General features: G+C 35.4%; 1 long non-coding RNA gene across 1 annotated transcript in view; it reads right to left on the reverse strand.

Moving 5' to 3' along the window:
- The window catches only part of LOC105472823 (uncharacterized), an 80,113-nt gene that overhangs the window by 35,465 nt on the left and 28,539 nt on the right, over positions 1 to 16,109 (reverse strand). Inside the window, exon 3 of the long non-coding RNA XR_011621762.1 lies at positions 10,844 to 10,994. This is a non-coding gene — a long non-coding RNA (uncharacterized lncRNA). The remainder of the gene's footprint in view (positions 1 to 10,843; positions 10,995 to 16,109) is intronic.

The following is a 16,109-nucleotide window of genomic DNA, read 5'->3' on the forward strand; positions in this document are numbered from 1 at the left end:
CACATTCTAAGGAATGCACAAAAGAAAATTAACTGCCAGAAATATAGCCACATCTTAAGAACAATCTGACAGAAGGGAGAGTCTCCCAACAATTGATGTAGAATATCTAAAAAGGGAATAAAACTATAGGACATAGATCTTGGGAAAACAGTATTTCTCAATTAGCAAGATCCAGGGAATAGGCAGCTTCATTCTTTTATTTTAACATGAGGTCTTCTTAGCAGGCATATATTCCCAAATCAGAGACAGAGGCATTTAGCACCATTGACAGCCAAATGTTGTTAAATGTTATATTAATATAATTTATTTCCTTTAACCTGATGTCATCCCCCCCAGGCAAACTTCTGCTTAAAATGTATCTTTCATTTGCTTTCTGTAATTAAGACATTTGCTGGTTACCCTAATGGATTTTGTACTGCTCATTATAATTCAGCAAACTGATAGACAGGTTTTACATCAATTTTTGAATTTTACTAATATGAGTCAACTTTTGAGAGACTGAAACTATCTCAACAGTGCCAGAACAGTAGAGCTAAAAAAAACAAAACAAACAAAACAACAACAACAACAACAACAAAACCCACCCAGACTATGAATACTGATAACCACTTTTACATCAAACCAGACTATTCAGTAAACTTCTGCCAGGAAAAAAACAAGATCACAGTCCCCTTTCAAATCACGTTATTTACACAACGGACAAATCAAGAGGAAGGATTAGGCAGAGTATAAGTATACATTATGGCAGTCAAAAACACTCTTTATGAATGCTTTATTTCTCCCTAAAGTTAATGTATAAAGTCATACACAAAGACACACCCTCTCTCATCATCCCCATGTGATTAACGGAGATGTTCATTACAACAGTATTATCTTTTATTTTTAAAACGCAAGTAGATTATCTGATCTTTACTAAGGAAAATTGTCATAGAATAGCAGAAGGAATTTCAGTTTGATTAAAAGATGAAGCAGGTCCAAATGAATGAGAAATATATAAGAGGTAGATTGGGAAATTGGAGAGAGCAGGTTCAACTTCGTAGCTGTCAAAACCTGCCCCAGTTCTGACATAAATTTAATCATTCATAGACTAATAGAGCCATGGCTTCAAGCACTGAAAAACAGCTAAGACTTTATCCAGCTTCTAAGCTAACAAGGTAATTTTCACAGCTTCATACATGTCGGCAGAGGACACAAGACTCCTGGGTTAGACACAATGGCCTTTTTTACAGTAAAGCACAGCACGTAGCATGAGTTTCACATTCTGGTTGACTCCTGTTATCCCCAAGTCCCACTAAGCAACACAGAGCAACCCAGGTAGATCCTGCAGACAAAATAGGCTTACATTACTAATAAGAAACCGCCAATCTTTCAAAAGCAGATGCTAGCAAACGTGCTCAGCCCACGTGCCTTAAAGAAAGACGTTTTCTTTTTTATTCTGGAGGAAAAAAACTAAAAACAAAAACATCTTTCCTCTGTCCTGAAGGAAAATACCATTTCTATCCTCTAAGGCTGTTTGCTGTATGAGCGTATTTGAACATATGTAATGGGATAAATGCCATCAATGACTGTGTTTAGAAGACAAGCAGAAACACAAGACCCATTGAGATTTGTCTCTCAACTCATAGACAATGCTCATTGACCTTCATTGGAATGTAGGCATACAATTCAAGCGGAATAATAAATATGTAAGGGAGGTTCTGCAGAAAAACTTCATGTATAATGATATGTTTGCCTTCGGTGGTCTTTTTTATTTTCTATCTTCTAATATATACATATATTAAATACATATTAAATATATGTATATTCACTAAAAAACTGTGAGATATATATTTCTATATGTCTTTATATATATTTATATATATTATTTATATATATTTTATACATATATATAAAATTTGGCAATGCTATCTCTGTTTTCTTCTTAGAAAAATATTTAGAAATCAAAGTTTCAAGTCCATAGACTTCAAGTGAGTCTTCATATCGCAGGCATCAATGGCTAGTTTCATGACTCCTGTTCTTGTAAAAATACACGGAACCATGCCATCAAGGCATAATTATTAGCAAAGAGAAATAACACCATATGTGTCAAACGGATTATCACAAACTCATGCCTGCATCCAAAAAGTTATTTAACTTCAGTTTTCAGGATCTCCTGTACCTGAACATGGCTCTGTGTCATAGAGTGCCTTAACCTTGGTCTTTTTTTGTCACAAATATACAATGTTTAAGATGAGATAGTTTTGACGGCAGTTGTCAAAAATTTTGGGTCAGCTAAGATGCGATGATATTCTTCATGATGTCTACTATTCCACTACATCCCTTCTGTTTCTCTTCCCCATATCCTATGTTCTCTATTTCCAACACCATACTTTTACAGTCAAACTTATTGTTGGCTTCTTTAAAATCCAAACTCTTAAATGTCAGGGGCTGTAAAATTTGTTTGAGAAGACCTAGCTCCATAAAGTTGGGTCAGTGTTCATTAAATTCAACCTAATGATTACACAGTTTTTAAGTATAGCTGTTTTCCATAGTAACTTGAACACTTGACTAGCAGGAAGGCAAACATATTCTATTTGATTTATGTTTATTTAAACTTGACCCTTGTTTTACTTTATAATCAAAACAGTACAAGGCTAAGTTATTGTCCTTTCAATTTGTAATAGAGCAATTTTACCTACCAATATTAAACTAAGTATTTGACTGCAAAATAACAAGGAAAGATCTTTGCTTCCCTACAAACTGCAGGAGGCTGTTGGCTGAAAGCTCAGCACAAGAGAAGTTTGATAGCATTGATCACTGCCTATCCGCATATCATTCCAAGAGTCATGGTAACCAGCAACTAAAACAGTAGGGGATGTCCAAACTGTACCTTTTCTCCTACTTAACTTATCTTATTTTATGTCCCTAATAGGATATTGCAGTCATTGTGGTCCAGACGAAATCTGATGTTACTGAGGGTCTCTCTTCGTGTATCTGCAGGTGTGTTGTAACTGAGAGAAAATGGGAAGCATTTCTTGTCATTGCTCTTTTAATTGGATCTCTCTGGGTGAACTATCAGTAAGCCAAAACCATTGAAAAGTCTCAAGGCAGAATATGTATTATGAAATAGAAAACCAATGTCTTTATTGTGCAGAGTATTTTCACTAAAAACTTTGTAATTAGAAGGAACATAGTGATTATCTAATGAAGTTAACCCATTTTGTAAATATAAGGGATTAGCTCATGAACTTAATCAATTTTTAAATCTGAATTAAATGATTAATAAAATAGTTACCTCACCAAAAATTTAAAAAAAAAACAGCAAATGCCATCTGAATCCTTTACTATTCCACAAAAATTGTTTTTCTGACTTATTTCCATGAACAGTTACCTGACTGCATTAATTTTTAAGCATTAATATACTTGGACAAGATAATATACTTATATATGTTAAAAACATTAAAAAGTTAAATGGCGAAAGATCTGTTTTGGATCTATACTTTTCATTTATTCTGGTTCTATTCACATACATTAGCCAGTGTAGCAGCAGCTCACTTTACTAGTTTCCTTGTGTTTCTTCAGAATTTCTATGTAACATATTTGATGTTCCCATTCTTCTATGCTTACAATGCCTAAAGTTCTGGACACTTACACCCCTACCAAAATATGGTGGAAATGATTCCTTAATTCACAGACTGCATGTGTAAAATATATACATATATATGTATTATGTATCAGATATCAGTATATATGTGTTATGTAACACACACTCTATCTCTAACTCCCTCCAGCATATCATTTAATTGTATAGATATCTATATTTTATATAATTATTCAACAAATCTTAGATTTGTAAATGGTTTTCACTTTTTTGCTATTACTGTTTTGAACATCTTTGCACGCATATTACTTTCTTTGTGTGTACATATTAACCTTAGGGCAAATTATCACAAGTGAGGGTGGTAAATCAGTTTTAATATATTTGTAATTTGGTTTTATACTTCCAAATTGCCCTTCACATGGTCAGTTTTTGCATCACAGAGGTGTGTGTGTGTGTGTGTGTGTGTGCACGCATGTGTACATACATGTTTCAGTTTCTCATTGTATCAGCTCTAAGTTTGGGTTTAGAATGTTTCTGGATTGTTAGTTTTTGCACAGACTTTCTTGACCATACATTTCCTTTGTGAATTTCCCCATATTTCTTTATGAATTCTCCCTTATAAAGCTCCTTATAAAACCATCAGATCTCGTGAGAACTCATTCACTATCACGAAAACAGCATGGAGGTAACCACCCCCATGATTCAGTTACCTCCTACAGGGTCCCTCCCACAACATATAGGGATTACGGGAACTACAATTCAAGATGAGATTTGGGTGGACACATCAAAGCATATCACCCAGGTTTTCTGAATCAACTTTTTAAAGAAGTGTCCTTATATTCAATGCATAGTTAAGTTTGGCTTTTTGATTCAATCTGAAAATACTGTTAATTTAATGAGTTAAACCACATCATAGTGACTGAAAAGAAAGTTATAGTTAGCTTGAGTTGTGTCATATTGTTATGAATTACGTTTTCTGTTTATGTCTATCATGTAAGGTATGTTCGATTTTTCATTTGTTTGTTATTGTGTATAGTTCTTTCCTGATATCTAAGAAAGTTTAAAAGTTTGATCTAGTGGTTACATTTATAATTATAATTTTAATAATACCATTAGTTACTTTTTTAGAAGATATTTATTAAACCTTATTATAATTAATAAATACATTTTCTCTTTTTTCTTCTTCCTCATTTTTCTCTACTATATGATTTTAGTGGATTTAATTATCTTTATATACTAATAAATATGATTATATTACTTTACTTTTCAACTGTAAATATTCTTCAATTTCCTATTCTATCAGAGAAAGCAGGAAATTATTTACCCATTAGCCTTTTTTTTCCTTCACCAATAACTTTTACAGTTATATTTACACTCTTATTCTTAATTCAATGGTAATGCTTAGTTCCACGGTAACTTATTCTTAGTTCAATGGTAAATACATATGTATATTTGTGTGTGTGTGTGTATATATATATATATAAAAATATATATACACACATATATATACACACACACACACATATATATATTAAACTTACTACCAGCATTTTTGCCTTGTTTCTACAGATATTCCTTGTTTGTCTTACTTAGAATTTTAGAAATTTCTAGGAACCCGAAAAAATATATATATATATACACATATTATTTGAGGCAAAGTTGCTTTATTTGAGACGAAGTTTCACTCTTGTTGCCCAGGCTGGAGTGCAATGGCACAATCTAGGCTCACTGCAACCTCTGTCTCCCAGGTTCAAGCAATTATCTCCTGCCTCAGTCTCCCAGCTAATAGAAAAAAAATATTTTCTGTATGCTCACATTTTTAAATCACTTTTTCCCTGTGATTTATACCGGAAGAGCAGTTTATTTTGATGAAAAATTATTGACTTATACTTACTATTTTTGTGTCTTTTTTTGGTAACCGTGTCTTTGAAGAAATATGTGAGTGTATTTTATTTCAAGGGAATTTTTATGAATAATTTTAAATGATCATTTTCTGCCATTTCTGCCCTATTTTCTTCATCTGGGACTCTGTACATTCAATCTTTTTTGTCTGTCTTCTGTAGACTCTGTTTGATATTAAATGCCTGTGTTTCAGGTTACAGTACATTATATGACTAATAATCTGAGCTTTTTATTAATGTAAAACAAATTATACTTTTTTTTACATTCTGTTAGCTCTTCCTTTTTCAAGTAGTTTTATCTTGTCTTTGAATTTTTTAATTTCTGGTTTGCTATGCTCTTTCAAAGCTGTAATTTTATACATACATAAACACACACATATAATATATATTGTATAATTAATTAAATATACATTGTACACATATGTATATGTATATACACATATGTGAATTCATATACACATATAGAGCCATGTATATTCATACATGGCTATTTTCATATATATACAGATATTAATACTGAATTGTATATGGCTCTATACATATGTACGTATGTGTATGTATGTATATACACATTTATGAGTTTATTTCACATCCACAGAAATGTATATGTGTGTGTGTAGCTTACATACCTTAAACGTGTGTATATTTATACAAACACACATGCACACACTAATACTGTTTCATCTCCTCTGATACATGATAGAAATAATTTGTAAGTACACTTTGCCCCCTTTTTTCCTGAATGCCTCTCTGTGTCAGCACAGTTCAAGTTCCTTTCATATTGCTCATTAGTGACCAAGATTCAATTTGTCAGACTAGCAAAATGCGGAAGACTCCTGGAGTATGAGCAAGGGTCATGTTAACCTTCCAATCTTCACAACCTAAACACTCCTTTGTTCTCGGTTGCACAGAGATTGCTTTCAATAAACTTGGCCTGTGAGATTGATTGAGTGGCTCCATCTTCCTGCTTCTTGAACCAAAACAAATGTAGGAAGCCACTTCCGCTAGCACAATTCACCCCAGTTTCTACAGTCAGTTTTGCAAGAGAGATTGCACTCTAAAGCCTTCATCTCCAAGACCGTCTTATCAATTTTCAAATTGTGTATGTGTGTAAGCAAAGTCTTTTTCTGTAAGGGTTTCTCTTAATATCTTAGTTCTGGCAATCTTTATTTGTATTCTGCTTATTGTATTTTGTACATTGTATTAATCTTTTGATAACTGATAAATTCTACTTTTTTTGCATTGTAATAGTAACAAAACTTGGTCATGGAACATTTCTTCCCACAACCCTAACTGTATATTATTATTTAAAAAAACTTTATATTCTGTCATAATTTTAGTTTTCAGAAAAGTTGCAAAGATAATCCATAGAATTCCCAAATACTTCTCCTCATCTCCCTTAATATTAACATTTTATGTTACTATGAGAAATTTATCACGACCAAGAAATAAATATTGGAAAATTGCTATTAACAAAAGTTCAGACTTTATTAGAGCTTCACCAGTTTTTCAATGATTATGTTTTTCTATTCCAGTATCCAGTCCAGGATACCACATCTTGTCTCCATAATTTACTGTACCTTTGACATTTCCTCAGTCCTTACTTGTTTTCAAAGGCCTTGACAATTTTTAGAATCACTGGTCAGGTATTTTGAAGAAGTCTTCTAAATTTGAGTTTGAGAAATTTTTTTTCATAGACTACATTTATGGAATTTTGTGACAAATATCACAGGAAGAAAGTGCCAATTTTATCCCATCTTATCAGGTACACATTATATCAAAATGATTTAACACAGATTATGTTCCTCTCAGTCACTTGGTTAAGGCAGTGTTTGTCAGGTTTTTTCCAATATAAAGCAACCTATTTTATCCCATTACTCTACAGAAGCAAATAAGCAAGTCCAGCCTATACTCCAGAGTGGGAGGGATTATAGTCAACCCCCTGGAGGAGAAAGAATCTACACATGTTATTTGGAATTTTCTGTAAGGATCATGTATCCTTTATCTTGATTTATTCCTTAGTCAATCATATATTTATAACACTATAGACTTATAGATCTTAATTTTTTTATACTGGGTTATAATCTTATACTTCTTTATTTATTTTGTTGTTCAAATTTCTCACTCTTTTGGCATTGGGAGCTTTTCAGGTTGACTCTGGTGCCCGTTTGACATACTCTCATCCTTCTGTCTCTTGATTACTGCCTTCCCTTCTGCCATTACGGGATATGACATGTTCATTCTGTATGTTGTCTTCCCTAACTATAGATTTGACTACTTCTCATAAGCATCCTTGTTTCTTTGACTGAAAAGGTATTAGAATCAAGATCTGGTGTCCGGGTTGGACTGTTGAGCAGTTTATAAAATAGGGACAGAGGTCTGGTTCAGATGATCTTGGCTTTTCCTAGAAATCTCAGTCTTCAAAGATAAAGATTAAAAATATCCTCTTATTGGCCAGGCGCGGTGGCTCAAGCCTGTAATCCCAGCACTTAGGGAGGCCGAGACGGGCGGATCACGAGGTCAGGAGATCGAGACCGTCCTGGATAACACGGTGAAACCCCGTCTCTACTAAAAGATACAAAAAACTAGCCGGGCGAGGTGGTGGGCGTCTGTGGTCCCAGCTACTCGGGAGGCTGAGGCAGGAGAATGGCGGGAACCCGGGAGGCGGAGCTTGCAGTGAGCTGAGACCTGGCCACTGCACTCCAGCCTGGGCGACAGAGCGAGACTCCGTCTCAAAGAAAAAAAAAAATCCTCTTATTGTGGAAGTTACATTAAGTATGTTAATCTGCTTGGGCTGCCACAAGATACCATAGATATGGTGGCTTACAAAAGCAGGAATGTATTTTCTTGTAGTTCTGGAGGCTAGAAGTTCCGAGTTCAAGGTGCCAGCAGGGTTTCTCCTGAGGCCTCTCTCTTTAGTTTGCAGACTTCTTGCTATGTCCTCAGATGGACTTTCCTTTGTGTAGTCGCACATGGAGAGAGAGAGGGAGATCTCTGGTGTCCTTTCTTCTGATTAGAACACCAGTCCTACTGGATCAGGGCCCAGTATTACAACCTCCTTTAATCTTATCTCCTTAAAGATTCCATGTGTAAATGCAATCTCAGTGGGATAAGCATTCAATATATGAACTCTAGGCAACATAATTCAATCCAACATAATAGGGAGAGAAGGCAGGGAAATTCTGCGCAGAAGAGGGCAGGTCCCCAGCAAGGGCCCCACCCTCAAGCTGAAAAGCCTGGAACCATGGCCCAAAGTGAGAACTTAACAGCCCTGCTTTTATCCTTTAATCTTGTATTTTCCAAAACCACCCATGGCCCTGCCTTGCCCCCATTCTGTGCCTATAAAATCCCCGAGCTCGGCCAACATGGAGAGGGGAAGCAACTGGACATCAGAAACTACAGTCGGATGTCAGAGAGAAGCATCTTGACTTCAGAGGGACAGCTTCACAGTGTAGCTTCGAAGAGGAGCCGGACTGGTGAGGGCAGGACGTCAGGGGAAGATTACCTTCCAGTTCCATCCTCTTTTCAGCTCCCCTTCCTGCTGAGGGCCAGTTTCACTGGCAATAAAATACCCTGAAATTACCATCTTCAGTTTGTTCGTGTGACCTCATTCCTCCTGGACACTGGGCAAGAACTCAGGGGCCACAAGTGTGGGTGCTAATGGCTGTCACACTGACTCTCTCCGCTGAGCTGTTAACACTGAAGCCATCTGTGGACACCAAAGCTAAAGGGGCAATGTAACACTTCCTCTGGGGCGTCAGGGTTGGTGGACACTCTCCCCCAGACACTGCCATGGGGCCACGATGGAGTTCACTTTTGCCAGTGCCCAAAAGCGCTTGGTTTGGCTCCTGCACCTGCTCACCTGCACTCCCCACTCCCGCGAGGGATGGAGCAGCGAGTGAGTGGAGTTCACCCCTGTGGGTGCCCGTGCATTTCAGTTCTTGCCTGCGAAGGGGTCAGGGAAATATTCTGTTTCATCAACATTGGGAAAAGCATTAAAGAGTTGAAGAGCAATGCACTTTTCCATGCCCTGCAATACACCATCTACAGAGGAATTCATAACCAGGGAATTTGGCTGTTTCAGCAGCAGAAAAAACTACCAAATGATCTGAGTTGAAAATATGACTTTAACCTTTTCTTCTTGTTTTACGTCAGGCCCTTAATACATTAACCATAGTTTGACATGTATGACCAAAACCTTATTTTATATTTTTACTTTTTGAGGAAACTTACCTCTGATACATCAATGCTACTGTAGGAAATTGAAAATATGAATGAAAAATTAAACATCATCTACCACCAGGGGCCTTGAAAATACTTTGAAACACATTATCAGCCTATTTAAAGAAATTATGAAAAAAAAATCAAGTCATTTCTGTTTTCTTTGGCAAATATATTGTATTATATGTGCTCTTCAAAATACCAGTAGAAGTGCTTGCCTTTCCCTGCTACAGTTGGTAAGAAAGGCACCAAATTGAATATAAAATGTGATCACTTTTTCTTTTACTCTACTTCTTTCCACAGACTTTCCAGTAAAGTCAAAACAAACAAATACATGTTTCATTAATAATTTTATGAGTGCTTCTGTAAAATCTGATAAACATTTAGAAACAAATTAAGGGAAACGAACAAATAATGAGACCAACAGATGCACACAACAATAAAAGCAATCAACATTGATTCTAGTTTTGCATGATGGTCCTTGGTGTCTTGTCTGTGTTTTCTGATGATTAGTGCCTCAGGAAAACAATTTACAGAAATCAGTGTTGCAATTATTTTCTGTGTCTTTTTAAGGGTTGGAGACACTGCTAAAACTGTAACTGACAAAGAGATACATCTGCACATTTTACAAATCGATCAATTCTTGTGTTTTATTTAACTATTTTCAAATGCAGCGTTGTGTGAAAGCTACTGCAATAAACATTTTATTGGAAAAAATCCAAACACTTAAAATATGTGCTATATTTTAAGAAATAATTCAGTGACACATGTAAATCAACTGATTATTTTCTGTTAAAAAGTTATATACAGTATAGTATGTACTTATTCTACTAGTAGTCTTATTTTTATTACTTACTATTATTTATTAATCTATTCTTTTTTACTTAATTTATTATTGAAGACATTTAAATGTCCTAATCTATCTGCATTTACAATTGAGTATAAAGATACATCACTCAAACATAACTAAGGTATGTTGTATTTAGTTACCAATTTATCTGCTTTCCATTATAGTAGCCCTTGATGCATTGTGATTCTTGGACACTTAAAATAAGAAACACATGAGGCAAATTACATTTTGATGTTCCCAGTTGTACAGTACCGTATTTCGTGGGCTTGTACCAAATAACAAAGTACCTACCTGCTGGGATATCCTCTCCAGATAAACATGGTATCTTCCGGCCTGGCGCGGTGGCTCATGCCTGTAATCCCAGCACTTTGGGAGGCCAAGGTGGAGGATCACGAGGTCAGGAGATGGAGACCATCCTGGTTAACACGGTGAAATCCCGTCTCTAGTAAAAACAAAAGAAATTTAGCCGGGCGTGGTGACGGCGCCTGTGGTCGCAGCTACTCAGGAGGCTGAGGCGGGAGAATGGCGGGAACCCGGGAGGCGGAGCTTGCAGTGAGCCGAGATGGCGCCACTGCACTCCAGGCTGGGTGACAGAGCGAGACTCCCTCTCAAAAAACAAACAAACAAACAAACAAACAAACAAAAATTGTATCTTCTCACTCTACAGGAAAAATGGACTGAGAAAGAAAAGAAACTTTCTGTCTGAGGAATGTGATTGCCCTTTAATTATCAGGCCTAGAATGGAATTGAAATATGATAGTGTGTAACAGCAGTGGAGTCTCTCTGAGACCTTGAGCTAAATAATTACCTTGTGAAGCCACTTGTTATTGGGCTTTCAACTAAATAACACCAAGTAGTCATAAAATGCCACATATTAGACACCATAACTAATACCGAACAGTTCAACAATGTCTAGTCAACCACTAATAAATGTTATGTCTGTACACCAGTGAGAATTCCTCCCAAACAATTGTGTGTCAGCCCACTCATTGTTCCTCTTTACCTTTAAAAACCTGCTTGCAACAACTGCTGAACAGAACACTCCCCAAAGCAACTTGGAATTGTGTCCCCAGCAGCTGTGCTCAACCTTGAATCAAAGAAACTCTCTCTATAAACCTTGTCTCAGTTTCTTTCTTTAGGTCAACAAGGAAAACGATATTAACTCTGACTAGGTGATAGTCAAGTGGTCAAGAACAGCAACATTGTTGTTAAAGCAAAGTTTCCCATAGACAAATGGGTTCTTTGATTTTAAACAAACATTGATGCACTTCATAAATATGGCAATGTCTGTTCGAAAATGATAGCAATGTTTTAGAATGAAAAAAATCGACATTTTTATTCAGTAACTAATTTTCTTTCCTACTATAACACAAAATTTTAAAATTACAGGTAACAAAGCAGAATGGTATACTTGAAGTATTGAAATTTATGATTCACAGGGAGATAAAAGTAAAGCAGTAAAGCACTAAAGCATGTAATTCTATAACCCATTATCTTTAACTGAGCAGGTTAGGATTTATTTAAATAAATTATCTGTTATCTATTTTTATATTTCTCTGAACTATAATTGGGAAAATTCTCTATCAGTAATTAACTGACTTTGCAATGGGATACATCATCAATCACTCAAAAACAATTTATTAATTACCTTGCCTACCTCATACATTTGGATATATATTAAAAGTCATTAAAGTTATCATTATAACAGTTGACAACAGACGCAGATACAGGTGTCACCATTTGTATCTCTTGCTAGCTGATGTAATAAATCTCAAAACGCCAGGTGTGGTGTAATCCCAGCCCTTTGGGAGGCTGAGGCCGGTGGATCACCTGAGGTCAGGAGATCAAGATCAGCCTGACCAACATAGTGAAGCACTGTCTCTACTAAAAATACAAAAAAACTAGCTGGGCGTGGTGGTGGGCACCTGTAATCCCAGCTACTCGGCAGGCTGAAGCAGGAGAACTGCTTGAACCCAGGAGTCAGAGGTTGCAGTGATCCTAGATAACGCCATTGCATCCAGCCTGGGCAACAAGAGTGAAACTCTGTCTCAAACAAAACAAAACAAAACAAAACAAAACAAAAAATATTAAAAGACACACAGTAGGGATAGGGGAGAGGAAAATGAGTTAGAAGGCAAAAGAGATATAAAGGTTGCCACATGTTTCAGGACAAATTCCATTAGAATATCTTCAAGGCCTAGAGTCTGATTAGTAAATTAAAGGACACTTATTTATAAATGTTTATAATATGATATCTGCATATTTTCTTTCACATGAAATTTGAATTATTTTGAAAGCAAAACTCAGATAAAGTTATTTCATGCATACACTATTTAGGAAATTTGCTTTGCTTTATAGCATCTCTTTTAAAGACAGTATACTACACATTTTGAGAGACTGAATATATGTAGGACACATAATCTATCCTCAAATTTGTGAAGCTTCCAAACAAGTTGGGTAAGGTCGTGTATTTCACAATACATTACAAACTGAGTGTATGGTAAACACATGTGCTTATAATTTGTCAGACATTATCGTATACAGTTTACATCTATGCCTTTAAAATGACCTACACAAAGGGACAAAGACATGGAGTCACAAAGCTAGGATGTAAACTCAGATAAACAGCTGAGCCTGCTTTCTTAACTCAATACTATTGTTCAAAATCTACTCCAGAATAGGCATTATAATGGGAATATATAAAACATAAGGTATTTTTCATTGATCACTAGAATTATCAATGGAACCATACACAGAAAATAAGACTGGAAAGATAGTGTTTTCATAGCTATGAAAGTCAAAGAAAAGAATTTGATTTGAATCTGTCATCACTAATAAAAATTTGGGGGGGAGAAAAAATATACAAGATGATTTATTATCACATTATTGGTGTAAATTTATTCGATTAATTACATACTTGCTCATTAGCAAACTATGTATTAAATGCCTATCATATGTTCAGGCTTTGGGGTGAACCATGCAATAAAAATGAGAAACAAACAAAACACACTGGAAACTATGGAATACTAAATATAAGTAATATTGGGAATCATTTGTGCTCCTGGCACAGAGAAGAAGAAAACTGTTACGTAACCATCTTGCCCAGGATGAAGTTTACATTTATATTCATATTCTGACAGGACACATGAGTTATCTGGATCAGAAAACAGATGTTTTATTACTCCCAGCAACATAAGTAGCTAGAGTAGTATCTTGCATTGCATTGATTCTTTACACTCAAGTTTCTCATTAGATGAAAAAAAAATGAAGATATTCTCCTGTGTATGTTGTGGGTTTTGCACTACGGGGAGAAAATTTGATATTATGAGGCCTGGAGTTTATCTAGGGAATCTAGGACAGGCACATCGGCCTGTCCTCACATCTAAAGAAAGAAGGACAAAGACCTTTGAAAAAAATAATCTCTGTGAGGGAAAGAGATAATCCCTGGGTTTAATTAATCTCATAATATAAACAAATGTCTCCAAAGAAGACTGGGAAGACATCTATGGGTTTATTACCTTAGAATATGATATCAGGAGCTCCAGGATTTTTCATAGACAGAATCCCTGTGGATCTTTGGCTCAATATTAATCTGTATATGCATAGAATAGAACTATGTGGCAATGAAGGAAATACAGAACTACTATAAACTGGAAATTCTCAGCATTCACACATTGGTAGGTATTTGACTTTTCCCAGGCAGAGAAGAGAGAATATTTAGAATAAATGGAACAGGCTGGGCCCAGTAGCTTATGCCTGTAATCCCAGCACTTTGAGAGGTCAAAGCTGGTGGACTGCTTGAGTCCAAAAGTTTTGAGACCAACCTGGGCAACATGCTGAAATCCCTTCTCTACCAAAAATACAAAAATCAGCTACATGTGGCATCATTTGCCTGTGATCCCAGCTACTTGGGAGGCTGAAGCGAGAGGATCACTTGAGTCTGGGATGTTGAGGCTGCAATGAGCCATGATCACACCATTGTACTCCAGCCTAGATGACATAGCAAGACCCTGCCTCAAAAGAAAAAGAAAAAGAAGAGATTAGAATAAATGGGACGGTCAATAAGGAGGCTAAAGGGATCTAGTCTTCATAATAAAGCTAAACAATTGCTAGAATTAAAATCACCTTATAGTTCTAAGTAAAAATCAAATTGCTATGAACTGAATGTTTGTGTTCCTCCAAATTGTGCACACTGGTGCTTAAATCCCCAATGCAATGGTATTTGGAAGTGCAGCCTTTGGAAGATAATTATGTCATGAAGGTGAAGCCTTAATAAATAGACTAGTGACATTATATGATAAGACCAAACAGAAATGATCTCTCTCTCTCTCTACTCCCTGCCATGTCGAGATACAAGAAGATGGCTATGTGCAAACGAGGAATGGGGTCCTCATCAGTTACTGAGTGCCTTGATCTTGGCATTCAAATATCCAGAACTGTGAGAAATACATTTCTGTGGTTTAAGCCATCTAGTCTATGGTATTCTGTTACTGTGGCCCAAACTAAAACACAAACTGATCTGCAAGAAATTTAATCGACTGACAAGATAAACATGAACACTTCTTAAAGGAAGACAGTTAAATCTAAAAACTCAACAAAGTAACACTCATAATGTCTGGCATGGAATAAAGATTAGTTGACATGTGAAGAAGCAACAGTGTTATCCATAATTGGGAGAAAAATCTGTCAATAGAAATTGACACAGAAATGTCAGAGATGAAGGAATTAACACACAAACTCATTAAAAACTTTTTAACGCAAAGCTTTTAAGGAAACACTGAACATGATAAGAAATAAATTTAAATTATTTTAAATTTAAATTATTTTTAAATAGAAGTTTGCGATAAGAAAATAAATCATCAGAATAATTTATAAGCAGATGTACAAAGGAGAATAAAATGTTAGTAAAGTTAGAGACATAACAATAGAAATCACAGAGAAAAAAATATTTTTTTACAAATGAAAGAGCCTGATGGTATGTAAAGGAATATTATAACGCTGAGTGTAAACAGAAACTGGGAAAGAGATGGATGTCAGAAAATATTTGAATGAACAATGGCAAAACATTTCAAATTTGAGGGGAATTATAAAACCATGAAAATTATTAAATCTATGAAGCTTAAAAAACAAGCAAATACTAGAAATATATTAAAAAATCAAATCAAGACACATCAAAATCAAATTGCTGAATTCCAGTATCAGTGAGAAAATTTTATGATCATGGCTAGGAGGAAAACACATATATTCCGTGAAAAATAAATTCAAGTCAGATCAGAAACATTGTTGCAACATGTTAAAACAGAAGACAATGAAGCAGCATTTAAAAGAACAGAAGTGAAAGACTGATTCATGGAGATTGCATTGCAATTAAAATATATTTCAAAAAGGAAAGAGACAACAAGACTTTTAATAATATGGAAACACTCCTAAAACCGGACACTAGAAAACTTTCACATCAACAAGAGTAAGTTCTTCAGATGAAGAAAATAATATAAGGCAATCTATGCAGAAGGGAAACACAAAGTCAATAGTAAATAGGTAACCAAATATAAATTTT

This window comes from Macaca nemestrina, chromosome 4 (assembly GCF_043159975.1).
Source record: "Macaca nemestrina isolate mMacNem1 chromosome 4, mMacNem.hap1, whole genome shotgun sequence".
Classification (NCBI taxonomy): Eukaryota; Metazoa; Chordata; class Mammalia; order Primates; family Cercopithecidae; genus Macaca; species Macaca nemestrina.